The 14,902-nt window shown below is 45.0% G+C and overlaps 1 protein-coding gene across 3 annotated transcripts in view; it reads left to right on the forward strand.

Moving 5' to 3' along the window:
* Positions 1–14,902, forward strand: part of RHBDF2 (rhomboid 5 homolog 2) — a 190,617-nt gene that overhangs the window by 19,610 nt on the left and 156,105 nt on the right. The window contains exon 1 of one of the 3 annotated variants that reach the window (XM_077459300.1): positions 7,026–7,045. The exons of the other annotated variants lie outside the window; for them this stretch is intronic. The gene's annotated coding sequence lies outside the window, so the exon portion shown is untranslated. Of the gene's footprint in view, positions 1–7,025; positions 7,046–14,902 lie in introns of those variants that run through there. 3 annotated transcript variants of the gene reach the window in all.

Here is a 14,902-nt window from a genome sequence, read left to right on the forward strand (position 1 = left end):
CGATAGTGAGTGGGCTGGTGGCAGCTTAGGCGCCAGGTCGCGATTTCTGGTCGCATTGGCGACTTGGCGCCTGGGGTTTGTCGAGCCCTGTTTTATATAATTGTATTTGACTTTTTAATATCATTAATTTAAATGAATATTTTATCGTCGGACATTATTGGCACCTTTTTTAGCGCAAGAAAAATGTATCAGTTTAAAGAGGAAGTAAACCCCTTGATTCCCTGCAAAGGTAAAGCATAATGGACTACTATGCATAGCATAGTAGTCCATTATGTGTCACTTACCTGACACAGGAGCCAGCAAAGTCACTGCTGTCCCCTCTAGTCTGGAGCATCCATCTTCTTGGTGGGTCTCGCTGCTCCGGCGCTGTCATTCGTCAGAGCCGCGATGACGTCAGTCCCGTGCATGCGCACGGGAGCCGCCACTTGCTGCATATCGCCGTCAACTGCGGCGCGCTCAGTGCACCTGCGTGCATCTGTCTATGGCAAATATCGGGTGCCTGTCTTTCATCAAATATCTCCTAAACCTTGTAGGTTTAGGAGATATTTTTTCGACCTACAGGTAAGCCTTAATCTAGGCTTACCTGTAGGTCAAAGTGGTTTGTAAGGGTTTACAACCACTTTAAATTCTATGTATGTCTGCACACTGGTCTATTGCGCTTCCATTGTGGTATTATATCCTGCTTACTGCATTTTTGATCAGTAAAAAAAAATAAAAATCACACAAAAAAGGCACCTCTCATTTAAAATGCAGCAAGAACACATTAACGCATGCTTGTTATGTTTTTGATGCAGTGTTTTGAGTCGCTCCGTAAGCGCAGTATAATCGTGGTAAAATTTCCACAAAATAACATGCGTTTTTCAGTGTCGGCACACTTTTTTTTTTTTTTTCTTCTTCATTTTTGCCCAAAATTTCAATCCATCTCTACTATATTTCCAAACAAATTTGTCTATGGTGTTTATGTGCTGGGACTAATGGAGAGGTGAAGCCTCCATCAATCAGCATAATCTATCAACACCTTATAGTGTCTCGCAATATGAGGACATAAAGGAGGGATTTACCACTGTGTATACGCCCACATGTGTGACTCTAGTTACATGGGCTGCACAGATGATAAAAAAAAAAAAGGAAATGAACAGTCAAGGTAACTGACACTGGAACATGCTCAGTTTTTGTGGCAATGGCTGAGCTAAACAATCTCCGGCCTGAAGCAGGGGACACAGACGATGGAGGGACAGTGAACCAGATATTTTTCAGAATGCAGAAAACAAAATGAACAGCGTGTAATGACAGTTTAGAATGAGAAAAGTGAGTACACCCCTCACATTTTTGTAAATATTTTATTATCTCGTTTCATGTGACATTACTGAAGAAATGACACTTTGCTACAATGTAAAGTAGTGAGTGTACAGCTTGTATAATGGTGTAAATTTGTCCCCTCAAAATAACTCAACACACAGCCATTAATGTCCAAACCACTAGCAACAAAATTGAGTACACCCCTAAGTGAAAATGTCCAAATTGGGCCCAATGTGTCAATATTTTTTGTGTGGCCACCATTGTTTTCCAGCATTGCCTTAACCCTTTTGGGCATGGAGCTCACCAGAGCTTCACAGGTTCACTGCAGTCCCCTTCCACTCCTCCATGACGATATCACAGAGCTGGTGGATGTTGGAAACCTTGCGCTCCTCCGCCTTCCGTTTGAGGATGCCCCACAGATGCTCAATAGGGTTTAGGTCTGGAGACATGCTTGGTCAGTCCATCACCCTTAACCTCAGCTTCTTTAGCAAGGCAGTGGTCATCTTGGAGGTGTGTTTGGGGTCATTATCATGTTGAAATACTGCCCTGCGTCCCAGTCTACGAAGGGAGGGGATCATGCTCTGCTTCAGTATGTCACAATACATATTGGCCCCAGACCATGACACTCCCACCACCATGCTTGACTGTAGGCAAGATACACTTGTCTTTGTACTCCTCACCTGGTTGCCACCACACATGCTTGATACTATCTAAACATTAAAATAAGTTTCTTTTTTTCTCATCAGAGCACAGGACATGGTTCCATTAATCCATGTTCTCAGTCTGCTTGTCTTCAGCACACTGTTTACGGGCTTTATTGTGCATTATCTTTGGAAGAGGCTTCCTTCTGGGACGACAGCCATGCAGACCAATTTGATGCAGTGTGCAGGTCTGTGCAGTGTGTGTATGATCTGAGCACTGACAGGCTCACACCCCACCCCTTCAACCTCTGCAGCAATGCTGGCAGCACTCATACGTCTATTTTCCAAAGACAACCTCTGGATATGACGCAGAGTACGTGCACTAGAGGTCGACCAATTACATATCGGCCGTTTTTTTGCCGTTTTTTAATTAATCGGCATCAGCCGATTGTGCTGATAAAAAGGCCGATTTAGAACTACAGTGCGACTTGGAAATTACTTCTGTAATAGAAGTCAATGTAAGTTGCCTGAGTCTTCATAGAAGCATCTTGTTTCCTCTCTGGGCAGTCTGCCAAGAAAAGAGCAAAAAGATACAATGTTTACACTTGAATGAATGAAATCATCTCAGTGTGTAGAAGTTCTCAGTTTAACCATTTAAAGACTAAATCTTTTCTGACACTTGTTGCTTACAAGTAAAAGTCCTGTATTTCCTGACAGAAAATCACATAGACCCCCAAAAAATTATATATATATATATTTTTAGCAGAGATCCTAGGGAATAAAATAGCGGTTGTTGCAATATTTTATGTCACACGGCATTTGCGTAGAGGTCTTTCAAATGCAATTTTTTGGGGAAAAAAAAATACACTAAATGATTAAAAAAAAAAAAAAAAAAAAAAGCCTAAAACAGTAAAGTTAGCCCTTTTATTTATTTATTTATTTATTTTTTTCGTCCAAAAGTTTTTACTACCTGTTTTTATTTTATAGGTTGCTTTCACACTGGAGCGGGCAGGCGTTGATGGTAAAATGCTTCTAGTTTTAGCAGCGCTTTACCATCATTTTAGCGGCGCTATTCGGCTGCTAGTGGGGCACATATAACCCAGCTAGAGGCAGAGGAAGAGGTTAAATGTGCCCGTGAAGCACCGCTGCCAAATCACATTGCATGCACTTCGGCAGTGGTGCCCATTAATATCGATGGGCAGAAGTGGTGGAGGAGCGGTATACACCACTCCGAACCTGCTGCTTGCAGGACTTTTTAACATCCTGCCAGCGCATCTCCTCAGTATGAAAGCACTCTGTCTTTCACACAGACTGCAGGGGAGCCGTTTTGCAGGCACTTTACAGGCGCTACTTTTAGCCCAAAAGTGGCTAAAAAAACGCCCCAGTGGGAAAGGTGTCTGTTAGCTTTTATGAGATGAAGGGGGATAAAAATAAATAAAATCGGCCTAACATATCGGCCCAAAAAAATCGGCATCGTATATCGGCCATCGGCCGCCATGATTTCGAAATATCGGCATCGGCCAGAGAAAAACCCATATCGGTCGACCTCTAAAGTGCACTCAACTTCTTTGGTTGAACATGGCGAGGCCTGTTCTGAGTGGAACCTGTCCTCTTAAACTACTGTATGGTCTTGGCCACCATGCTGCAGCACAGTTTCAGTGTCTTGGCAATCTTCTTATAGCCTAGGCCAGTGATGGCGAACCTTGGCACCCCAGATGTTTTGGAAGTACATTTCCCATGATGCTCCACTACACCGCAGAGTGCATGAGCATCATGGGAAATGTAGTTCCAAAACATCTGGAGAGCCAAGGTTCGCCATCACTGGCCTAGGCCATCTTTATGTAGAGCAACAATTCTTTTTTGTTTTTTCAGACCCCCAGAAAGTTCTTTGCCATGAGGTGCCATGTTGAACTTCCAGTGACCAGTATGAGAGAGTGAGAGCGGTTAAACCAAATGTAACCCCCCCCCCCCATGAGACCTTGTAACACTAACAAATCACATGACACTGGGGAGGAAAAATGGCTAATTAGGCCCAATTTGGACATTTTCACATAGGGGTGTACTCACTTTTGTTGCCAGTGGTTTAGACATTGACTGTGTGAGTTATTTTGAGGGGACAGCAAATTTACACTGTTATACAAGCTGTACACTCACTACTTTACATTGTAGAAAAGTGTAATTTCTTCAGTAGTGTCCCATGAAAAGATATAATAAAATATGTGCAAAAATGTGGGGGGTGTACTCACTTTTGTGCGATACTGTATTTCATTAAAAAAATATTTTCTTCTCCTAAAGACATTGAGCCCCCCCCCCCCCCCCCCTTTATTAAGTCAGTTTGGCATCTTTGCCCCTAGGCACTGGATGACCTTGTCTCAGCAAGTGCAGGTTCACTCAAAGATTACGTCAATCATCTGACTATCTAACCTGCAGTCTTCTTCATAACTAAATGGGAGATTAGTGTCATGTGTATTTTTGCCTGTGTTTACCATTTGTATAGTTGCTGGTGGTAGACTCACAGATGTGTGTACCTTATGGTGTGATTTGTCTGCCGTAGCACCTGCTTAAATTCATCATATACTCTGTATATAGGGCCCCTCCACCATCCACCCCCAGTGCATGAAATGACTGGTTTACCTGCAAATAGTAGCGCTGCTGATATCATACCATGGATACACTTTTTGTTAGAATAAATTATTACGTTGTTATTTTTTATCTTATGTGGTCTGACATTTCAGTGGATAGCTATTACACAGCAATAAATGAAGAATGCTATTTTAATGATGGTTGGATTAAAGTGGTTCTAAAGGCAGAAGGTGTGGCGTGTGTGTTGTGTGTTGTTTTTTTTTTTATTGTTTGTTATATATATATATATATATATATATATCTCTCTATATATCTCAATGCATAGAAAATAAAATTCTGTGTGCTGCAGCCCCCCCCCCCCCAATACTTACCTGAGCCCCATCTCCATTCAGAGATGTGCATGAGAGGTTCCACTGTCCAGGGACTCTCCCTCCTCATTGGCTGAGACAGCAGCAGATGCCATTGGCTCCAGCTCCTGTCAAAGGCGGTGAGCCACTGAGGAGCAAGAGGGGAGCGAGCCTGCTTGGTTGCCCCCCAAATCAAGTTACTTGCGGTGGGGCCATTATGCAGAAGGGAGGGGAGGGGACAGGTGCGTCGGTGTCTTGTCAAATAGGGTCCTCCATCAGATGCTGTCCCCTGCGTACTGCGCATGCGCAGTACACAGGAACACAGATTCCGAAAATTGCCGAGGATGAACGGCGCCTGCGCCGTGAGTCCAGGTTCTATCCCCACTATCCAAGTGGACATAGAGTTAGAATAAAAAAGAGCCGAGCGCAGCGAGGCCGAGCCCGAAGCGTGGCGAGCGAAGCTCGCCCGCGAGGGGCCCTCTAAAATTCTCAACCCTATGTCCGCTTGGATGGTGGGGCTACCACCTCCACTCACGGCGCAGGCGCCGTTCAGCTTCGGGCTTTTTCCGAAGCTTCGTCTGCTCCGTACTGCGCATGCGCAGTACGGAGCGGACACATATTGATGGCCGGACTCTATTAGGCAGAACACCGGCAAGCAGGAAAGTATAACGTGGTGGGTGTGTATTATTTTTAAACAAAACTTTAATATCACTTTTTAAGGCCCTTTTCACATGATTTCGCCTGTCTGTTTTTCTGGAGAATGAGAGCAGGCCACCCATTGACTTCTATGGGCAGGCGGATATGTGTCCGCCTTTCATCCAATCCAACAAGATCCGCTCAAAACAGACTGGCGATACGTTCGCCATCAGATCGGATGAAAACTATCAAAATCGATTTGCCATCAGATAGAAAACTATTTCTCAATAGAGCACAGCGGGACTCTGACAGGTCTATCTCTGTGCAGTGAGTGGAGATGGACCTGTCGTCCGCCTGCTCAGCGGGGATCAACGGAGCAATTTCCCCCACTGAGCTAGCGGAGCCCATCCAAGGGAGCCATGTGAAAGAGGCCCTAGTTGACAAATTGGTTACATTGGATTCTCACAGATTGCCAATACATTTCCACTGTTTAAGAGCAACCACTCTCAAAGCTGTGCCCAAGACAAAGGCAGACAATGTAAACAAAGGACTAGTCACCAGTATTACCTGTGGTCCCCCTGAAGCTGACCTTTCCCCATTATCGACTTATCATGCCTTGTTCTGCTCTGTGCCTCTGGAGGTGGCCATCTTGGTAGAGGCAGGGATTTACTTCCTCATGTCAGAGCCTCCAGCAAGGTAAACAGTGAGCCACTTATAGAGGCATCTCCAAATCTCACTCCACCTTTTTTCCTGAAGATGGCATACATGCCTGAGGTTTTATGCTACAGATGTACAGCTATAGGACCGACGGTACACTTGATATCAGGAACGTTCTGTGTTTCTCGTTCATATCAGTGAATTGTAACCTAAAAGGATGTTCACAATGCCCTAAAAGCGAAGAGAAAAGGGTTTCCATGATAAGAATAGTTCAATGCATGATTGAACAATCCTTACTTGCCTCCTCCTATCTTCCACCTGTGGTGCCTAGGCAGGTGGGATGTCATGAGTTTTGTGGCAAGTAAATACAAGGCAGGTCTTACGAGAAGATGCCCTTAGGTCTCTTTTTCAGGCAATTGATCTGCAGTTTTACTGTCTCACCAGGCTGCAAGATTACATGGCCAATCACTGAGGTGTAGTTATGCGACATGTCATGTTTGATGGCAATTCCAGTTGCCAAACGTGACCCTTTCCAGTGAATAGGGCCATGCCGCATGCGGCGGGCTTCAAGTGGTTAAGAGAAGTATTCAGTAGGTGACCTATACCCTCTGAGTTGCATGTCCACTCCACTGTGAATTGTTTTTCAGAGGGATGGGAAACTCTGCCAGGCATGTAAAGTGCACCCTGAATACCCCAGGAACCTCTCTGGAAAGATGGTGACATTCTACCCAACGATGCAGAAAAATGGAGGCAACAGACAAGTTTATAATCACATTTTTACAGTTTTTTTTTTTTTGTTTTTTTTTCTCTACAGGTAAGTTGTTAGACCCGGAGATGGAGGGGGTCCAGACAGTACATGTGGACCTTGCATTGCGCTGCAAGGTATGCTTTTAGTTGCATGACCATAGAGTTCAAGGGAACAAATTGGGGGGGGGGGGGGGGGGGGGAATTAGACAAATGCATGTAAAATGCATACGTTTTCCAAAATGAAAGTATGAACGAGGTTTTGGAACCATTCTGTATGATACAGGTGCCTACAAACAGACCACAAGAAAGGTGCAGTGCTGTGACACTAAGGCCCTGTTCACACTGGTGCGACATGCGCTCTGACTTTGAGAGCACATGTCACGTGACATGTAAAAATCAATATTTCCCTATGAGAGCCGTCTTAACTGGTCCGACTTGTCAGTCCAACTTTGCAAAAGGTTCCTGCACTACTTTGGTCCGAGTTCTGTCCGATTTCAGCCCAAAGAATTGAATAGAAGTCACATCCAAGTCGGCTCCACATCTTAATTGATGTGATTTAGACCTGACACTACAGGAAGATTCCACAGGTGTTCTCTGAAGTTACTTCACGTCAAAGTCATGCCTGAAGGCGCCAAAGTCACGGGATTTTCATGTTGGAGCAGTGTGAACCCGGCCTTAGCTCAGATTTGGGACTTTGGGGGGCGACCTGAGACCTTTTGATAGGATACATTAATAATCTGGTCTTAGATTTTACAGGTTCCCATTTTGGGTAATGTTTGCTGTTACTGTACTTGATTGAGAGGCAACGCCTGGGGCATTTAGCAGACCCGGAACAGATCTGAGTTTGTTGAAATACTGGGTGATATTTGTAGTGGGTGATGCCATGTGGCACTTTGTCTTTCCAGAATTCGTGGCATTGCCAGGGACACTGGATCCTTTCTGGCCTCCTCCGCTCCATCTGTCACCATCTCATCACATACTGGAGGGTGTGTATTAAAGACGGTTGTAAGGGAGGGGGCTCTTAAAAATTGGATGTGTTCCCCAGTATCGGCTGTTTAACATTCAGCTTGATGCGAGTCCCAGCTGGAACATAAGGCTTCGGCCTGTGAAAAGTGAAGTGGAGACAGACTAGCGTGACCCATTGTACATTTTTTCCCATCAGACAGACTTGTGTATTATTTATGTTGTTTGGAGATGGCACAATATGCCTATTTTGACAGACCGTCGTTCTGCATGGGGGCTCTCAATAAAGCTACAGGAAAGCGCTCGGGTAATTGCTAATGTCTGTCTTTGGAGATGTACAGCTTTGATAAGTTCCCGGGATCAATGATAAAAGTTCACGTATGAATGCTACTGATATGTGTTGAATGACTGTGTGTAGATATTGAGCTAGTTATGCTACAGACTTGGATGTCAAGGGACTACAAGTTCCAGCATGCCTTGACAGAATTCTTGAATGGACTGTAGTCTTCTAATCTGTTAGGACTGGTGAAAGAAGATCCAGGTCATTGGTGTGCATTGGAAGTCCCCCAACTTTCATTTTGACAGGTATTTTCAATTGTGTTCTGACAGGGGGACACAGACAGCATTAAAAACCTAACAGAGGCACTAACCCTTAACAAAAAAGTTTTGGCCACAGTTGTGCTTTGATGATTGGACATTGAAGCAAAAGCACACTGTATAAAGTCCGCCCTCTGCTCTACCTTTTGTCAGCATTTATACTGTTGGTCTGACTCCTAGTGCAGCCCCCGTCTGCCAGTCTGAGTGCTGCTGTTCAGGGATTTCTAGGGGGCGAATATCATATCATGCCAGGTTAAAGCTGAACGCCGCTCCCTTGACAGCTGGTGCTCTCCTTTTCTCCCTGATATGTGGCCGGTTTCTTGGTGGCTCTGCGTTGTGCTTTATGACATCAGAGTGCCTGCAACTGCTGCAGCCCCTTAACCACTTAAAGCTGGAGTAAACCCGCAGATGTTTTTTGTTTTTTTTTTCTACCCCTGCAAAGGAAAAGGCATAATGAGCTAGTATGCACCGCATACTAGCTCATTATGAAATTCTTACCTTAGAACGAGGCCCCGACATCTGGTCCGATTCACGCCGAGGGAGCTGACATGCTCACTCTGCATTTCTTCCGGGTATCGTGGCTCCGGCGCTGTGAGTGGCCGGAGCCGCGATATCGTCACTCCTGCGCATGCGCGTGGGGGATTTAATCCCGGCCGGGTCCGGTCACTGCCGGGCTTTCAGCCTAGAATCCCCTTGTGCGCATGCGCCGCTGCAGTCAGCGGCGCTTACCGAGGGGAATATCTCCTAAACCGTACAGGTTTAGGAGATATTTTATTTATTTATTTTTATTTTTTTTTACCTACAGGTAAGCCTTATAGGCTTTCCTGTAGGTAAAAGTAAAAAAAAAAAGAGTATACAACCACTTTAAGCCCCGGACCAATTGTCAGCCTAAGGACCAGAGGTCTTTTTACAATTTCGCACTGCACTGCTTTAACTGGTAATTGCGCGGTCATGATATGTTGTACCCAAACAAAATTTGTGTCCTTTTCTTCCCACAAATAAAGCTTTCTTTTGATGGTATTTGATTGCCTTTGCGATTTTTATTATTTGCGATATAAATGGAAAAAGACCGAAAATTTTGAAAAAAAAATATTTTTTGTTATAAGAAAAATCGAATAAACTAAATTTTAGTCGTACATTTAGGGCAAAATGTATTCAGCCACATGTCTTTAGTAAAAAAAAAATGTCAATAAGCGTATATTGGTTTGCGCAAAAGTTATAGGTTATAGCATCTACAAACTAGAGTACGTTTTCTGGAATTTACACAGCTTTTAATTTATGACTGCCTATCTCATTTCGTGAGGTGCTAAAATGGCTGTGCAGTACAACCCCCCCCCCCCCAAATGACCCCATTTTGGAAAGTAGACACCCCAAGGAAATTGCTGAGGGGCATGTTGAGCCCATTGAACATTTCTTTTTTTTGTCCCAAGGGATTGAATAATGACAAAAAATATAAATAAATAAAATGTTTACAAAAATTTGTCACTAAATTATATATTGCTCACACATTCCATGGTTATATGTGGAATTGCACCCCAAAATATATTCTGCTGCTGCTTCTTCTGAGTACAGGGATACCACATGTGTGGGACTTTTTGGAGCCTAGCCACGTACGGCGCCCCGAAAACCAATCACCGCCTTCAGGATTTCTAAGGGTGAAAATTTTTGATTTCACTCCTATCAGTTTCGAAGGCCATGAAATGCCAAAATAGCACAAACCCCCCCCCCCCCCCCCAATGACCCCATTTTGGAAAGTAGACACCCCAAGCTATTTGCTGAGAGGCATGTTGAGTCCATGGAATATTTTATATTTTGCCAAAAGTTGCGGGAATATTACAAACTTTTTTTTTTTTTGCACAAAGTTATCACTAAATGATATATTGCTCACACATGCTATGGGCATATGTTAAATTACACCCCAAAATGCATTCTGCTGGTTCCGAGTACGGGGCTACCACATGTGTGGGACTTTTTGGGAGCCTAGCCGCGTACGGGACCCGGAAATCCAAGCACCGCCTTCAGGATTTCTAAGGGCATTCATTTTTTTATTTTACTCATCACTACCTATCACAGTTTTGAAGGCCATAAAATGCCAAAATGGCACAAAACCCCCCCCAAATGACCCCATTTTGGAAAGTAGATACCCCAAGTTATTTGCAGAGGGGCATGTTGAGCCCATTGAATATTTTTTATTTATTTTTTTGTCCCAAGGGATTGAATAATAATTTCTAAGGGCGCAAATTTTTGATTTCACTCCTCACTACCTATTACAGTTTCGAAGGTCATAAAATGCCAAAATAGCACAAGATTGATCGGTGGGTATGCCCACCATTAGAATACCTCCCTTCATCCACCCATTTCTAATGATGGGCATACATGCACCATTTATATATGCCGAAGCATGGGGGCATCCTCCCACAAAAAAGTTATGCCACGTACACACGGTCAAACTTTTCCACGGGCAAGCCCTCCGTCGGAATTTTGGATCGCATGTACGAGGCATTAGGAGCAAAATCGCTCCTCCTCCCCTGCTGCCCCCATGCTTCGGCATATATGCTCTTCTTTTTTTTTTTTTTTTTTTTTTTTAACTGGTGGTGGTGAAATCACCTCCTACAGCACTGGAGTCACGGCTTTATGTATCGTGGGAGCAAATGCTATTGCTGTCAAGATAGATAAATCCGCGCTGCAGCTGAATGGCACACCTGAAAACAAAAAAAATGGTTAACAATAAAACACAGTAAACAGTAAAGTATAAAAAAAATTACATACCTGGAAAACAAGCATGATAAAACATAATAAAATATTGCAGAATAGAATAGAGTAAAAAAGAGCAACAATAGCGAGAGAAGAGAGAAAGAGAACAATAAAACGACAACTATTTTTGTTTTTTATATTTTTATATATTTATTTTTTTTTTTACACTTTTTTTTTTGAACTGTAAACTGTAACTGTATGGGTTCGGGTCTCCCAAAATGCAATGGCATCTTGGGAGACCCTGTGTTAGTGTGTCCTAGCCTGTGAAATGCTGTACCTTACGCTAAAACTTAGCAAAGACCAGGATTGCCAGGACAGCGTGGACAATAACAACGGGTGTCACGCCTATATCCGCGCTTGGTACAGACACGACATCTTCTTTTGGGGAGTTCGTTGGGTAGGGGTACTCGGGAGGACATAAGGAAAATGCCTCTCATGCAGCCGGCTTACTGCATTTGGTTGGGAATGGTGAGGTGCAAAACCATCTGTATACAGAAGGTCTGTGACAACCTCTCTGGGAAAAAAAGAAAGGTTAAAGTTCCGCCTAAAGCTCTGTATAGCACATGAGCGTTCAGCAAAGCCAATTGAAATAAGTAAACTGACACTTTTTTGTACCAGCGTCTGGCCTTACGGGCAACTAGATACGGCGCCAACAACTGGTCATTGAGGTCCACCCCTCCCATATTTTTGTTATATTCGTGGACACAGAGGGGTTTCTCCACAATACCAGTCGCCGTATGAATTTGGACCGTTGTGTCTGCATGAAGGGAGGTAAGAACAAAAACATTCTTATTATCCCTCCACTTCATAGCGAGCAAATTATTACACCGCAAGCAGGCTCTCTCCCCCAGCTTAAGACTGGAATCTACAAGCCTCTGGGGAAAGCCCCGACGATTAGGTCGCACGGTGCCACATGCTCCAATCTGATGATCAAACAAATGACTAAACAGTGGCACGCTCATGTAATAGTCCACGTACAAGTGGTACCCCTTTCCGAAAAAGGGTGACACCAAGTTCCACACTATCTTGCCAGCGCTTCCTATGTAGTCAGAGCAGTTCTCCGGCTCTACGTGACTATCTTTACCCTCATAAACCATAAAGCTCCATGTATAGCCTGTGGCCCTGTCACAGAACTTATAGAGCTTGACCCCGTATCTGGTACGCTTGTTGGGAATGTACTGTTTGAATGACAAGCGACCAGAAAATTTCATCAGGGACTCATCAACACAGACAACTTGATGGGGAATAAACAAGGCTGCAAAACGTTGGTTAAAGTGGTTTGAGGGGCCGAACTTTGTAGGGCCGATTGTATTCAGGGTCTCCACGAGGACGACAAAGTTCATTGTCATTGAAGTGCATGAACCGCAGGATCTGCTGATATCGTTTCCTGGACATGGAGTTGGAGAACACGTAGAGACCAGGCATGTGATCAGTTGGATGCGTGGACCAATATGCCCGCAACGTCATGAATTTGTGTGCCCATGTTGAGGGAAAGGCCCAGAAATGTCTTAAATTTGGAAACCCTAACTGGTTTCCAATCTCTGGCAAGGGAAGGCAACTGGGGATTAGTGGCAATGTGTTGACCAGCATATAAATTAGTTTGGTCCACAATAGATCTATAGAGATCTTCCGTGAAATACAGCGAATAAAAATCAAGTGGCGTAAAATCGGCTGTATCCAACTGAATACCGGGTTGGCCAGTGAATGGGGGAAGTACTGGTGCTGCAGAAGTGGTGGGCACCCAATCAGGATTGGCGAATTCTGCAGGAAGGGCACTATGGGAACAACGGCCCTGCCTTTGTCTTCTTCTTGGTGGCAGCAGAACACTACTTGTGCTTGCCACCTCACCAGCTTGAACTGCACTTGTGGGACTCGCTACGTCACCGCGTGATACTGCAGTGCTGGATGTACGTCCAGAGTGTACTAGGCCGCTGGTGCTTGCCAGTTCACCAGAAGGATGAGCGGCTCTAGTACTTCTCTGCTCCATACGAGGGACCTGCGGTTCTTGCACCTCAACAACATCAGAAGATCGGGGTCCGGTACCCCTGACGTGAGCAGGGACCTCATCTTCGTCGTCAGAGCTATCTGTCATGGAGCCACTGTCCTCTACAGGTTCGTATTCTGAGCCTGAATCTGACTGATCAGTGTCTTCCTCTTCACTATCTGTCATGCTCAGAAACATGTAGGCCTCTTCACTAGTGTACCTTCGCTTTGCCATTTTGGGCTCTAACTTTAGGGGTACACTAGTGAGACTCGCAGGTAAAGAAGCACCTAGGCTGTCAGCGACTGTATAAAACGCTACCAAAAAAAAACTGTTAGCGATCGCAGGGATCAAGCCTGACTCTGCGAACGCTGCAGTTATGTGTGTTGTGTTTTGTAAGTGACAGTGATCGATCGATACTGCACTTGGGTGGGCTGGGCTGGGCTTGGCAGAAGGGCTAAACGCAGGTGCTAGCAGGTATCTGGGCTGATCCCGCTAACAATGCGTTTTTTTTTGGAACCCTAAACTACTGGGGACGCTAGTATAGATCAGATATTGATCTGTTCAGATTCTATACCACTATGGGAGGTTTATGCTTTGCGCGTGGGTGTTACCGGTACTGGCACTAACCTAGCGCTGCCTGGGGCGACGCAGACCCTGACCCTAAAACCTAATTGAGATCACCCGCCGGGTGATCAGGGGGTTAAACCTTTATTGGGTAATAAATGGTGGGTGCCCTGATGCTATAAAAAGCAAACTAACCAGAGTCACCCGTAACACTTATACAGTGATCACTGGTGAAAGGGTTAACTAGGGGCAATCAGGGGGTTAAAATCATTATTAGGTAGTGAATGGGGGTCCCTGGCGCTATATAAAAAACCTGAGGGGGAACCTAAATAACTAACTGGCTAACCAGCGTCACCAGTGGCACTTATACGGTGATCGCTGGTGAAAGGGTTAACTGGGGGCAATCGGGGAGTTAAAACCATTATTGGGTAGTATATGGGGGTACCTAGCGCTATAAAAACCTGGCGGTGAACCTAAAAAAATAACTATCTACCTAGCGGCACCAGTGACACTAATGCAGTGATCAGAAAAATGATCGCTTAGTGACACTGGCAAAAGGGGGTGAAAGGGTTAACTAGGGGCAATCGGGGGGTTAAACCTTTTTTGGGGGGGGTTAGGTGGCTATCCTGGACCTAAAGGGGCCCAACACTAACTGCCCTGACACTTTTTGCAGTCACAACTGACACTAAATGCAGTGATCAGTAAATAAAATGATCACTGCAATCAGTGACACTGTGACTGGGGAGGGGGCGGGGGTTGACTGGGGTGGAAAGTGTGCCTATATGTCAGTGGACTGTTGGTGCACTTACTTGGATGTCTTCTCTCCTCGCCGTACGGTCAAAAAGACTGCCACGAGGAGAATGACATCACTTCCTCCCTGCCTGTGTTTACAATACACAGGCAGGGGAAGCTTCTCATTCGCCAGGAGCGATCAAGAGGGGATGGCCTGAAACCAACGGCCATCCCCTCATCCCGGATCGCTCCTGAAGCGAAACGGACCACCGCAGCCAGCGGGAGGGGGTCCGATCGGACCCCCCACCCGCTGGAAGGCAAGCACGTACGGGTACCTGCTTGTGCCCGTACATGCCATTCTGCCGATGTAGAATTACATGCGGCGGTCCTCAACTGGT

Source organism: Lithobates pipiens, unplaced genomic scaffold (genome assembly GCF_037356315.1).
Source record: "Lithobates pipiens isolate NorthernLeopardFrog02 unplaced genomic scaffold, aLitPip1_a1.2 Scaffold_28, whole genome shotgun sequence".
Lineage (NCBI taxonomy): Eukaryota > Metazoa > Chordata > Amphibia > Anura > Ranidae > Lithobates > Lithobates pipiens.